Source organism: Podarcis bocagei, assembly GCF_964188305.1.
Source record: "Podarcis bocagei genome assembly, chromosome: 8".
NCBI lineage: Eukaryota > Metazoa > Chordata > Lepidosauria > Squamata > Lacertidae > Podarcis > Podarcis bocagei.
Genome location: NC_138133.1, coordinates 14398068 through 14412141, shown reverse-complemented (window position 1 = coordinate 14412141; position 14074 = coordinate 14398068). Strand labels below are relative to the sequence as shown.

General features: G+C 44.5%; 1 protein-coding gene across 2 annotated transcripts in view; it reads right to left on the bottom strand.

Moving 5' to 3' along the window:
* The window catches only part of FBXL7 (F-box and leucine rich repeat protein 7), a 218190-nt gene that overhangs the window by 142383 nt on the left and 61733 nt on the right, over positions 1 to 14074 (bottom strand). The window lies entirely within an intron of this gene.

The following is a 14074-nucleotide window of genomic DNA, read 5'->3' as shown; positions in this document are numbered from 1 at the left end:
TAACCAGCAAGCTTCATTTTATGCCTCATTTGTGACAGTATTTATTTTATTGTAGCCCAGATTCAAACATGAAGGAACTTGCATCCCGTTTACTGTGGCCAAATGCCCAGATTTAACTCCCCCCGTCTTTTGCATGCTACTGTTTAAATCTAAGCTATGAACTGTTTCACCATCAAGACACATGGAGGTCCAAAAGAATCATGGGTCCCTTTAGGCCCAGGTGGACTTCTGTGACTTGCCAAATCTGGATTCTTTCTGCTAGAGTGCTGACTGAGTTACAGAAGACTTGCCTTCCAGGAACTGAAAGCTTGTAGTCTATTTGTACCCGTTTAGATTCCACCAAATCTGTTTTCTCAACCGCCTGCATCACGGTTTGCATTCCAGAGCCATTTGCAATTTTTAGAGTAGCTTTCAAAACAATTCCTTCCTTTTAATTGAACTTCCTGTATGTCGAGGGCCGCAAAACTCAATGGCATCGATATCTCCCTCCAGATTTTGTTTCACAGAGTCAAATGCACATTCAATCCTTTCATGTCCACAGACCTGTTTGCAGCTTCAAATTGAATAGAAACACCCTTAAAAACCTGTGAAGTCAATGTGCATTATCAGAGCTCCCGCACCTGCAAGAAATCCAAGACTGGAGCATGAGTCACAAACTTACAAGGCAGGTAAGTCTAGTCTAAAGGTCCGTCAGGTGCAGGGAGACCCCATATTGACTTTTGGGAGACAAATAGGAAGCCATCTGAGAGCAAACTTGCAAAGGTATCAGGCAGAATTCAACGCAGGTTATTTATGTATGTCACAACTCTGACTCGTGTTTTGTTAGCCCAAAAATGGAAAACGAGAGAGGTCCCAACTAAGGAAGAATGGCAACTTAAAGTGATGGAATATGTGCAGCTTGTGGATCTATCATATAAAATGAGAGAACAAGAAGAACGCACATTTAAAGAGGATTGGGAAGTGTTTATTGAATATATGGAGGGAAATTGTGTATATTTGAAAACGCAGGCAGCATTAAGATAAATCCAACAGTGTAAATAAGTTTTGATGGATGCAATAATGGAATACCGAATGGTTTACTTTATGTAAAATATGCAGGGGTTTATATTGTGCAAAATGAACCATGGAAAGAGAGGAAGAGAAGTCACTGATATTTTAAGGTTGGTTAAGTGAATTTTCTAAAATGTAAAATAGAAATTTAATAAAAATTATAGATATAGATATAAAGAATTCAATGCAGCACTAAGTATGCATGCATGGAATGAGGTTCACTCGTACAAAAGGACTTCCTCCACACCCCGCGTTTTAGAGTTTCCCCCAACCCTCCAAAGCAAATTTAAAGGGTGTGTGGGTCACATAGGGGGAGGTGAAACCCACAATGAATGATCTAGATACAGTGCTGATTCATTCATTATTGAATGCCATTCGTACCTTATTCCTGTTATATTGATCCTGCTGCATTATTGTATTTTCAAAATTATTGTTGGCATCCTTCTGTCTCGAGAGACAATGGAGTCCACTTCCAAGGGTGAAGTCAAACCGCTGCATTAGTGCAGACCTGGGCAGTGTGTATGGAGGTCCTGGGCTGGCCAGACAAGACCCCCCTCTTGGCCTTGCTGGTGTGGTCCAAGGGAAAGCAGAGCAACACATTTGGCACCAGCTTGGCTGCAGGAGTTGCCGGAAGGAGGCATACAAGGCGCCATCCAACCATCTTAAGGACTCCACTCCTTAGCCTTTTTCTTCTCCCGAAGATATCCCACAAGGCAGCAGAGGTTTAGGGTCAGAGTTTTCAATCTCCTAGATGCGCTACCTTCCCAGGCTGACAATCCCATCTTCCCTCACTTCTATTTCTTGTATTAAAGGTAAAGGGACCCCTGACCATTAGGTCCAGTCGTGGCCGACTCTGGGGTTGCAGCGCTCATCTTGCTTTATTGCCCGAGGGAGCTGGCGTACAGCTTCCGGGTCATGTGGCCAGCATGACTAAGCCGCTTCTGGCGAACCAGAGCAGTGCATGGAAATGCCATTTTCCTTCCCGCAGGAGCGGTACCTATTTATCTATTTGCACTTTGACATGCTTTCGAACTGCTAGGTTGGCAGGAGCAGGGACCGAGCAACGGGAGCTCACCCCGTCGTGGGGATTCGAACTGCCAACCTTCTGATCGGCAAGTTCTAGGCTCTGTGGTTTAACCCACAGCGCCACCCGTGTCCCATTTCTTGTATTAGGGCTACAATAAAAGTGGCTACATCAATTACTGTGAAACGATCCTTCTCATAGTAGAAGAGGGAGTGTCCCTATCCTTTCCATGTTAAGAGGGCATCACACATAAACTGTATACACATAGGATGGTGCTTAGAGTCCCAGGAAGCACTCTTGCAGGGATGATGAATTTAATTCATAGTTTACAAGCTAAAGAACCAGAAAACCAGTAAGTCCAAGCAGCCAACATCAGCAGAATTTTCAAAACCTGTTTTGGCTTAATGTGATGAGATATGACTAAGCCTTTTGTCATGCATGTGGTCCTTTCTCTTCTCCATTTTTGGCATGCCTGCATGAAATTTGGAAGTCTTAAACTTTGGCACCAAACCATGGCTCCCAGGGAGGAAACTGCAGCTGCTTTGCTCTTCCCTGGGCCTTTCAGGTCAGCAGAGCACATCAGCTCAGCCAGAATCTGGCTTAACATGTCATATGAACCCAGGATCATGGTTAAGACCTTTCCTACTTAACCACAATCTGTACACAAGGTTTGATGGATGGTTGCCCAAGGCGTGCTCTCACCAGGACGCAGCAAATTCACGTGATGTGTGAACCAAACCACTGTGTTGTGTCAATGCTTGTAACCATAGCTTTCTGGTTCTGATAAAAACGGAAACTTATAGTTACTAGAAGACTTTTGCACATCGTTCAGACGTATCACAGAAGGAGGAGAAAAGAGGCTCTTGTAACCAAAGCAGAACTCATTTCTATCATGGCTCATGCAGCTGAGATATGATCATCTGAACATAGCCCTGTGATTTGACATGCTGAGCATGCTGGATGGATATACCTCTCAGAATATAGTTTAAGGGGTTTAAGAAAACTACTACCCCTTACGGTTACATAAAAAACTTTTTGTTGCCTCCTCCTCACCATTTGAGTAAAAACTCTCAGTAACTTTAGCATCACACTGGGACTTCTAGCAGCTCATTGCTCTATCACACCCACCCACAAGTCCTGCCTTGTTCAAGTGCGCAGCTTTTTATACACACTGCGGGTAGAGCAGTCCCCTTTAAACCAATTAACATATAACAACCGTTACTTAAGCTAGGGGACTATTAAAAGCCAACCACCTGGTTGTAGCCTTCTGCAAGTCCTCTGCTCAAAAAACGGAAAGAGGAGAGGAGCGTGCGCAACTTTTAAAGATGGTGCTGAAAAGATGGGCTCCAGAAGAAAAGAAAAAATTGCTCAACTAAATAGAAAAAACACACGTTCTTCATTCTTCTTTGGCAATCACTCGTAGCCGAGTAAGATTGTCTTCCATAAACACGGTCTTAACAGTGAGTCCGTAAGTGACTGTGGGGGCCAAGTCTGGATCCACACGTCCTTCCACAGTGGGGACATAGGTTTCCAGGTGGGAGTTGATCATGGAGAGGGTTTGCCAAGCGTGCCTTCCTCTTAGCATGTTTCGTCCTGAGTTTGAGCGTCTTCAAAGTCCATGACACCTTTGGTAAAGGATGTTCTCCAATTGGAGCACTTCCAGGCCAGTGTTTCCCAGTTGTCCATGTTTATACTGCATTTTTTAGATTGGCCTTGAGAGAGTCTTTAAACCTCTTTTGTTGACCACCAGCATTACGCTTTCCATTTTTAAGTTGGGAATAGAGTAGTTGCTTTGGAAGGCGATAATCAGGCATCCACACAACATGACCAACAAAGCACATTAAAGGTGCTTGGAAGGGCTTGTTTAGCACTTTCATGCACATGTGAATCTTCTCAAGCCATAGGCCCATGAAACTTGTATGGTCCAGTTGTACTGGGAGTGACTCTACAGGAGATCAGGCAGAGAAGGCTCCCCCCCCCACTTGCTAATAGAGGTCCTAACTCAGGTACCCCAGCCTATGGCCCTCCAAATGTTTTGGCCTACAACTCCCATGCTCCCTAGCTAACAGGACCAGTGGTCAGGGATGATGGGGATTTTAGTCCAAAACATCTGGAGGGCTGAAGGTTGGGGGTGCCTGTCCTAACTGGAGATAGCAGAGGTTGAAATTGGAACCTTGTGCATGCAGACCCATCCAAGACAGTATGAAAACGTTGCATTGTTACTATATTTGTTATTATTACTATATTTGCTACTGTTTTGCTACGTTGTTATGGCGTTGTTACAAAATTGTTTCTGCGGTTTTTATTTCAAATGCATTCCTGTTTTCCTAGTTGCAAACCGCTTTGAGCATGAATTTTTGTGGAAAAGCAGCCTACAAATAAAAGGAATGAGGATACGCCCACTATTCTATCATAAGCATTCCACGCTAACTCCAGAAAAGGTGCTTTGTTTCCAATGCTCACGTTGTCAAAATATATCCCTCAAATACTTTGGACCCTGCTCAAATATCACAGAAACACATTCTTCCAAAGGCGAGAGGACCCAGTCTGTAATCTGGAATAGGATACTCAATTCTGATATAGCAGCAACTCATGCTCCTCAAGGACGTCTCCTTTTAATTTGTTGCCACTTCATTCCTCATATTGGACATGGACACAGCCAGTCTGGGGTGGAGCACAGAAGGAGTCTGGGATGTTTTCTTGAGGCCAATCTGCAACTTGCCCAAGACACTACAAAGTATTCTTCTTCCTGCTCTCCTTGTTGACATTAGTAGCATTAGAAGCCGCCCTTAGCGGAACAGCATCTCACTTGCACTCAAAATTAGGAAAAACATATTCAGTGCTCTATCAAAGCATAAGATAAGGAAGTGTCCCTAAGATCACTCTTTATCCAGGACAGAAAGAGGTTGATTCGAAAGACCAGAAAGCAGGGAAGAAGTTGTTAGTGTGCGAACTTCCAGTGTGCAAACATTTTATCTTACAAACCACAGAGAAACAAATATCACTTGAATGACGACAATAACGGGGGTACATTTATGTGGTAGTAGACAGGAATTTCCTGTTTCAAGCTCAAGCCTGGCCAAGGACTTCCTGTTTCTTTCTTGCTTGGAAGGATACAATAGATGTGCCAGCCCTTTCTTTCCCCAACAGCCACTGTACACCCCCCCCCCAAAGCTTTCAGATAAGAGTCTTGGAAGTTGAACAGTCCGTTCAACTTCCAAAACATTTGGAAACCAAAGCGCAGCTTCTGATTGGCTGCAAGAAGCTCCTGCAGCCAATTGGAAGCCGCAGAAGCCATGCCAGACATTTGGCTTCCGAAAATTGTTTGAAGAGTTTGGATTTGATATCCTGCTTTATCACTACCCTAAGGAGTCTCAAAGCGGCTAACATTCTCCTTTCCCTTTCTCCCCCATAACAAACCATCTGTGAGGTGAGTGAGCCTGAGACTTCAGAGAAGTGTGACTAGCCCAAGGTCACCCAGCAGCTGCATGTGGAGGAGTGGGGAAGCGAACCCAGTTCACCAGATTACGAGTCCACCGCTCTTAACCACTACACCACACTGGCTCACTGGAACACTTGAAAACTGGAACACTCACTTTTTGATCGTTTGGAAGCTGAAATGTTCAGCAACTAAGATGTTCGAGGTCCAAGGTATGACGGTACTGCAGATGTCATCCCAAAAGTCTTGGGTAAATTCTGTCAGAACTACCCTACATTCTTATGGGATTAATACTGCAGTTTTATTCTACTTTTCCTTCCACTAGTTAAGCAGATGTTTAGAGAGAGAATCCGTCTCTATTCTAAGCGGTAGGATTTCTCCTCAATCACACAAATTCCTTATTCCTATCGGCATCCATTATACAACGTGGCATTTGGCCTGGAGAATTACTTTATAACCATTACTGTGGCTCCTTCAAGAAAATCATTCACAGCCTTTTATGTATCCACGACATAGCCTCCGCTTCTTGGATGGGAGCTTTGATTACATTACAACCCATCAAAGACTGAGTTTGTGAGACACACGAGGTCAAGGCTAACTCCTATTACTATATTGAACTTTATTTGAACATCCAGTGCACAAACCTCTTACTCCTATTCTTCTGTCCACATCAAACACACCCCTCTTGGACCAGATATGGACATTGCATACAGGCAAAGCTGTATCCATACCACCCTAGCAGGAAAATTCACTCTGGCAGCTAAGAAAATACACGCCAGACTCTAAAAAGGCTGATGGGATGTTATTTTGTTTTAATCTATTTTTAACACCTATATAACTTTCTGTGTAGGGGCAATGAGTGATTTATAACAGAAAGGGGAGGGAGGAGCATTGTGTTCTTTTTGTATATATGCTTGTTGAATATCTTAAATTGATTTGTTTGCTGTATTTATATTGTGCTGGCTTATGGCTTTAGAGAATGAAGTTTTATTCATTCACTACAAAGTCAGCCATTCTTAAATCTCATTGAAATCAATAGAGATGTTCGTAGCAATCAAGTTTCCTATAACGCAGAAGCAGTTCACACAGCCTGATAAAGCCCTTAATGGTTTACCCATCAGCACAGAGATTGCTGCCATTTCACGCCTCTCCTAGAGTGCTCAGGAGCAACAAGTCACAGTCCCTGTTTTCATTGCATCTGAACTGGAAATAGAGATCTGCCTTGGGCAAACAAAATATGACTGTAAACTAAGGTTTATCCTTGGCTTGAGTGAAGCATACTATAATCTCCAGTTTGGACATAACACTAAGATAGAGATTGTGGTTTGTGGCTCCCATCCACACTAGGGAAGCGACAAACCATTAGTGGTACACCATTAACTACAGTTAATGGTTGATGGTGACAGCAGCACCGAAATTAAAAGACGCCTGCTTCTTGGGAGAAAAGCAATGACAAACCTAGACAGCATCTTAAAAAGCAGAGACATCACCTTGCCGACAAAGGTCCGTATAGTTAAAGCTATGGTTTTCCCAGTAGTGATGTATGGAAGTGAGAGCTGGACCATAAAGAAGGCTGATCGCCGAAGAATTGATGCTTTTGAATTATGGTGCTGGAGGAGACTCTTGAGAGTCCCATGGACTGCAAGAAGATCAAACCTCTCCATTCTTAAGGAAATCAGCCCTGAGTGTTCACTGGAAGGACAGATCCTGAAGCTGAGGCTCCAATACTTTGGCCACCTCATGAGAAAAGAAGACTCCCTGGAAAAGACCGTGATGTTGGGAAAGATGGAGGGCACAGGGAAAAGGGGACGACAGAGGACAAGATAGTTGGATAGTGTTCTCGAAGCTACCAGCTTGAGTTTGACTAAACTGCGGGAGGCAGTGGAAGACAGGAGTGTCTGGCGTGCTCTGGTCCCTGGGGTCACGAAGAGTCGGACACGACTAAACGACTAAACAACAACAACATTAACTACAGTTCACTATGTTGTGTGAATGCAGTTGGCCTCTGCCAAAGGCAGAACTTGAATTCAAGTCTCCCTTCAGTCAAGAGTTTCATTCATTGTATCACACTGGCTTTACAAATCTTAAAGATAAAATAAAGTTGGCCATTAAGAAAAATAAAAAAACAAGACCCAGATGACACACCTTTTTGTTAAGAACAACTGTCCTATAGTATTTTCCTGAACTGGCAAAATGTCAAGACTATTTTCAGTGAGATTATTCAGAAGGCGGCAAACATTAGACCACTGTCTAACTGCTGTTGCTGACTCCAGTTCCCAACAGCCCCAGTCAGGTACAGTGGTACCTTGGGTTAAGAACTTAATTCGTTCTGGAGGTCTGTTCTTAACCTGAAACTGTTCTTAACCTGAAGCACCACTTTAGCTAATGGGGCCTCCTGCTGCCGCCACGCTGCAGTAGCACGATTTCTCTTCTCATCCTGAAGCAAAGTTCTTAACCCGAGGTACTACTTCCAGGTTAGCGGAGTCTGTAACCTGAAGCGTCTGTAACCCGAGGTTCCACTGTATGAGAGATGTGGACCAGTTGGCAGGACAAAGGTTCCCCAACCCTGCTTTTGACTAAGCCGAGAATAACTTTTTCAAAGCTTATTTCTATTATGCTCTCCTACACATCAACACAGTCCCAATATTAAATGCTGGGGAGGATTGAAGTTTCCTTTCCAGGAAACCATGCATTTCTCCACATTTCCACCCTCTCTGAATGACCTAGACAAGGGAACATGTTTCTGTGGCAGGATAAAAGCACATGGCTCTTCTCCAGAATTCAACTAAAGGCGGGTGGGCTTAATTCCTCTATGCTGAAATAATATTGCCGGTATTTTTGTGCCACTTCAGCCAAGTGAAATATGCAATAATTGAGATAATAAAGGATGTGTATTCCTACAGAGCCTGTCCACCCTATGGCAAACAGAACGTTCCTTCAAGCCATCTCTTCTCCAAGTTACACTTCTAAGTATGCTATGCACGTATGAAGTATAAACGGCACATGTTGCTTTAAAGATTTATGGCGTATGCTCCATGAAGGATGTGCGTTACCTGTTTTCAGTTTTCCTCCACCACATCTTCTCCCCATATATGTTATTCCTCTCTTCTTTGCCTATGGAACCTTCATATTCTTGTTAGCCAAAGAGCCAGTTTGATCCCAAAGGGATCTATGGACAAAAACGTATGAGCTGAACAAACTGGATTGCATCCAAGGGGTTCTCCTCAAGAGACAGAAAAGCTTTTTTTTTAATCCAGTGGAGGCTTCTGTCAGTTTAACAGTTAGGGAGGCCATTTTGATCAATTCTGCCTCTCGCTCCTGCTGACCCCACAGCTCCCTAAACTAACTTTCATGCTATTCTGAAAGGATCCCAACACGTAAAAGGTAAACGTAAAGGACCCCTGCACAGTTAAGTCCAGTCAAAAGTGACTATGGGGTTGTGGTGCTCATGTCGTTTTCAGGCCAAGGGAGCCAGCATTTGTCCACAGACAGCTTTCCGAGTCATGTGGCCAGCATAACTAAACCACTTCTGGTGCAACAGAACATCATGATGGAAGCCAGAGCACATGGGAGCGTTGTTTACCTTCCTGCCACAGTGGTACCTGTTTGTCTACTTGTACTGGCATGCTTTCAACTGTTAGGTTGGCAGGAGCTGGGACAGAGCAATGGGAGCTCACCCCGTTGTGGGGATTCGAACTGCCAACCTTCTGATCGACAAGCTCAAGAGGCTCAGTGGTTTAGACCACAGCGCCACCCGCATCCAACACGTAGCACCCAACACATAGCAGCAGCCAGCAGGGGCCCTGCATAGAAGCTCCTATGAAGGGTTTGAATTGCTGAATCAACTGGCCCAGGCTAGAAGAAGAAAACAAAAAGCAAGCCCTTTGGGAACCATGAAGAGCCTCAGCCCTAGCCAAAATGGAAGTAACTGAAACAGTGAGGTGAGCCGTCTGAGGATTCTGCAGGAACTCTGCTTCCCAGCCACTAGACAAGACATGGCAGGAAGTCTGGTCCCCCTCCTTGCTTCCTGGGGTCCAGCAGTCACATGCATCTTCCTGACCACACTGGGAGACCAACTGGAAGGGTGAAGAATGTCCTTTTTCCTTGAGAGAAAGCAAAGAAGATTGGTGTTCAGCTCTTCTTGGCAGTGTGAAAAAATACAGCGTTCAACTAGGTTTGACTCAAAGTAGCCCCACGGAAATCAACAGACCTATGTTCGGTAAATTCAGTGGGTACAGCTAAGCTGACTACAACCCAAACAGATAAAAAGCAGGGAAATGCTGAAAAACAAAGGGTGTTTTTTTTGGTAGCTGAAGTTCCTTGTATCAACATTGAAAAGGTTCCTGCGGGTTTCATTTGATCTGACCTTCCCAAACATCACTTACACAAAAGCACAAGGAAGGACTAAACCATCTCAGCAGTTCCGCGGAGAACAGCATCTGAGCAGGGATAGACTAGGCTCCATACATCTAAATGCAAAACTCAGAAAAAGGGTTTTAGTAAAGCGAAATTGCAGAGGTAGCATTTATATAGAACAGCTGGAGCACATTAAACACTGCCTCTCTCTTGCTTTGTCCCTGGGGTTGAAAAACTTGCCATGTAGCCAGGAAGCAGCCCCACACTACACTGCACAAGGCAGGAATCCCTGAAATATCAAGAATCAACTACAAAGGGTTATAAAAGAATATATTTACATATATGTGGTGCTTGCTCAAAAGCCCATAGAAAAGAATAGACAGTGTCTGCTGCGTTAAATGTAATTCACAAGGCACCCCCCATGTTTATTTCACAAAGTGTGAGGCAGAAAGCAAGACATATTTTCAGCAGCGAACAACCCAGACTCTGAATTACCCCTGGTTCATTTGAAGCTAAAAAGATGCTCACATTATCCTCCATGACTCAAGGTCCATCAGGTCAAAGGTATCTGAAGTTTCACTCATTTTTGTATATGTACAGCTTTCTTTGCACTGAATAGGTTTATTTGGGAATTCCTCTATATTAAACAGAAGAATTTCTTGCCAATATTAAATGAGCATTAAGAGTTCGTGACAGAGCAGGAGAAAACACATGGCAGACTGGTCCAAATTCACATTGTCTGGCCACATTCAAATTGCAGATAGAAAAGCTAAAGCTAAGAGCCCCATCCAAATACAAGACTATTATGTACTTCATCAAATAAACTAAGCCTCTGGGCCCATCAGCTCCTGGCAAATAGAAGGGGAAGAAATGGAGGCAGTGAGAGATTTTACTTTCTTGGGCTCCATGATCACTGCAGATGGTGACAGCAGCCACGAAATTAAAAGACGCTTGCTTCTTGGGAGAAAAGCAATGACAAACCTTAAAAAGCAGAGACATCACCTTGCTGACAAAGGTCTGTATAGTTAAAACTATGGTTTTCCCAGTAGTGATGTATGGAAGTGAGAGCTGGACCATAAAGAAGGCTGATCGCCGAAGAATTGATGCTTTTGAATTATGGTGCTGGGGGAGACTCTTGAGAGTCCCATGGACTGCAAGAAGATCAAACCTCTCCATTCTGAAGGAAATCAGCCCTGAGTGCTCACTGGAAGGACAGATCCTGAAGCTGAGGCTCCAATACTTTGGCCACTTCATGAGAAGAGAAGACTCCCTGGAAAAGACCCTGATGTTGGGAAAGATTGAGGGCACAAGGAGAAGTGGACGACAGAGGGTGAGATGGTTGGACAGTGTTCTTGAAGCTACTAACATGAGTTTGACCAAACTGCGGGAGGCAGTGGAAGACAAGAGTGCCTGGTGTGCTCTGGTCCATGGGGTCACGAAGAGTCGGAAACGACAAAATGACTAAACAACAAATTATGTACTTTAAATACATTTTTTAAGTGATTAATGCCACTGCTATTTAAGAAGGAAATATTGAGTCCAGTACACAGGGATGCTACTTGGATACTGGTGAGAAAATTCCTGCACCTCTGAGATCCCTGTGCCCCCACATTCACAAGGCCTAGTGAATGTTTGAAGCACCACATACAACGGTGCATCCCACCCAGAGCTGCTATTATTATTATTATTATTATTATTATTATTATTATTATTATTATTATTAATAATAATAATAATACCCCACCCATCTTTCTGGTTTTGCCCAGCCACTCTGGGAGGCTCCCAACAGAATATTAAAAACAGAATAAAACATCAAACATTAAAAACTTCCCTAAACAGGGATGCCTTCAGATGTCTTCTAAAAGTCAGAGAGTTGTTTATTTCCTTGACATCTGATGAGAGAGCGTCCACCTCAGAAGGCCCTCTGCCTGGTTCCCTGTAGCTTCACTTCTCGCAGTGAGGGAACCAGCAGAAGGCCCTCAGCGCTGGACCTCAGTGTCCGGACTGAACAATGGGGGTGGAGATGCTCCTTCAGGTATACTGGGCCGAGGCCGTTTAAGGTTTTAAAGGTCAGCACCAACACTTTGAACTGTGCTCAGAAACGTACCAAGAGCCAATGGAGGTCTTTCAGGACCGGTGTTATATGGTCTTGGTGGCTACTCCCAGTCACCAGTCTGGCTGCTGCATTCTGGATTAGTTGTAGTTTCCAAGTCACCATCAAAGGTAGCCCCACACAGAGCGCATTGCAGTAGTCCAAGCGGGAAATAACTAGAGCCTGCACCACTTTGGTGAGACAGTCTGTGGGTAGGTAGGGTCTCAGCCTGTGTACCAGATGGAGCTGGTAGACAGCTGCCCTGGCCACAGAAGTGATCTGTGCCTCCATAGACAGCTACTGGAGGGACCCGTACCAAAAACATTCTAGACCAATGGTTCCTGATTAACTAAGCACTGTGGACTTAGTTCAAAAGCCAAGACATGAACCCCCTACTTTTGAAAATGTTGGTATCTCTGGGATGACAGCACGGTCCCCCAAAAGAGGATGTCCTGGAAAGTTGACACGTATGGCCATGGATCCCCTGGGTCTGTTATGCAGACCCTGTGGGGTCCACGAACCACCAGTTGGGAACCACTGTTCTAGACTCATTCAGATTACTTGTCTGGCAAAGAATTAAGAGCATCCATACAGGAAAGAGCGGAGAATCACCGCTCTAGTTAGAAAGTTAGCAAACATTTCAGAAAAGGCAGAACTGGCTAAATTGAAATATAAATTGCGGGACTTGGTGGCCACTCCCAGTCACCAGTCTAGCTGCTGCATTCTGGATTAGTTGTAGTTTCCGGGTCACCTTCAAAGGCAGCCCAAAACATGAGCTGCGCACTTCTGCCTGCTTATGTGGAAAGACATTTGACTCAACCCACTGAATTCACTCACAAGCAAATACACATAGGATAAATAACCAGACAACAGTAGTGTTTGAACACGGCAGCTTTTCATTCCCAGAGCACGTACTATGGAGGTTCTTTTTTTCAAATAGTATATTTTCGTACCTCAACATTCAGAGAAATAAATGCCTCCTTGTTGCTAACCCTGATATTGTAAAAGTAAAGGAACTGCCACATCTCCAGGCTCTTCTGACTGATCTAGCAGGCAGCAGAAGCAACCTTCCCTAAGGAGCTACAGTACTGAGGTGGAATCTCTGCTTGCATGCCACTGAGGAATTTCAAACAGACAGGAGACCCGGAAAGGGTTACAGCCTACAGACAGAATATCTCAAAACACACAGACACAATGGCAGGAAGGACCGACAACTAATTATATGCAAAGTGTGGCTTGGTTGCACTAAAATAACTGTGCTAGTCTAAATAAGAATTTTAGGAAAGGATTATGGGAGGGGGAAAGGGGAGCTGCTAAGTTTGGGTGTGGGCACATTCTGCAAGAGCAGTAAACTCGAACAACAGTGTGTGCCACTTCTGAGCTGTCCACCCTGCCAACTCACTTTACTCTCCACGAATCTAGTACAAAAGCGAAGGGGCTGCTAAAGATACCTGCAAGAGTGAACTACTGCTGTTGGAGACCTTAAGTGTGAATGCAGACTTGGGGTGCATTTTTAAGGTGGCGCGATCTTCCTGCGTTCAGCATACAGTCTTGTATTAGTAATCTCCCTTTGTCAACCCACCAAGACAATCCTGCTACAGGAGGCAGATCACTCTGCTGTGCATGAAAAATACTGTAACTGGCACGCCACCTATACGTGGGGCAAAAGATTCCTACGTTGCAGGGGGTTGGACTAGATGACCCCTAGGAGGTCCTTTCCAACTCTACAGTTCTAGAATCCTATACCAAACAACTTTCTCATACACAGCCATAAGCATCTCCTTGCTTTTCCCAACAAACCAGATACGCATCCGCTGTGCCCCTCCCATCCTAAGCCCCCACTCCGCAGTCAAGACTAGTCCCTCCTATGCACACATAAAGTGACCGGGGTGCCAACTTGAATAAAATATTGGGGGGCAGGTAAGGCCCGCCCCGCATAATCGATCACATGATGCGGCACATGCACATCATTTGAATGGCAATGCCCATCAACTGTGGGGGGCAACCCCCTCAAATATTTTATCGGGGAGGGGCAAAGCACCTCGGCCCCTAGGAGTTGGGACTAACTCTGAACTCCGTGGGACTAGCTTCTACGTAAAGGTGCACGAGGATT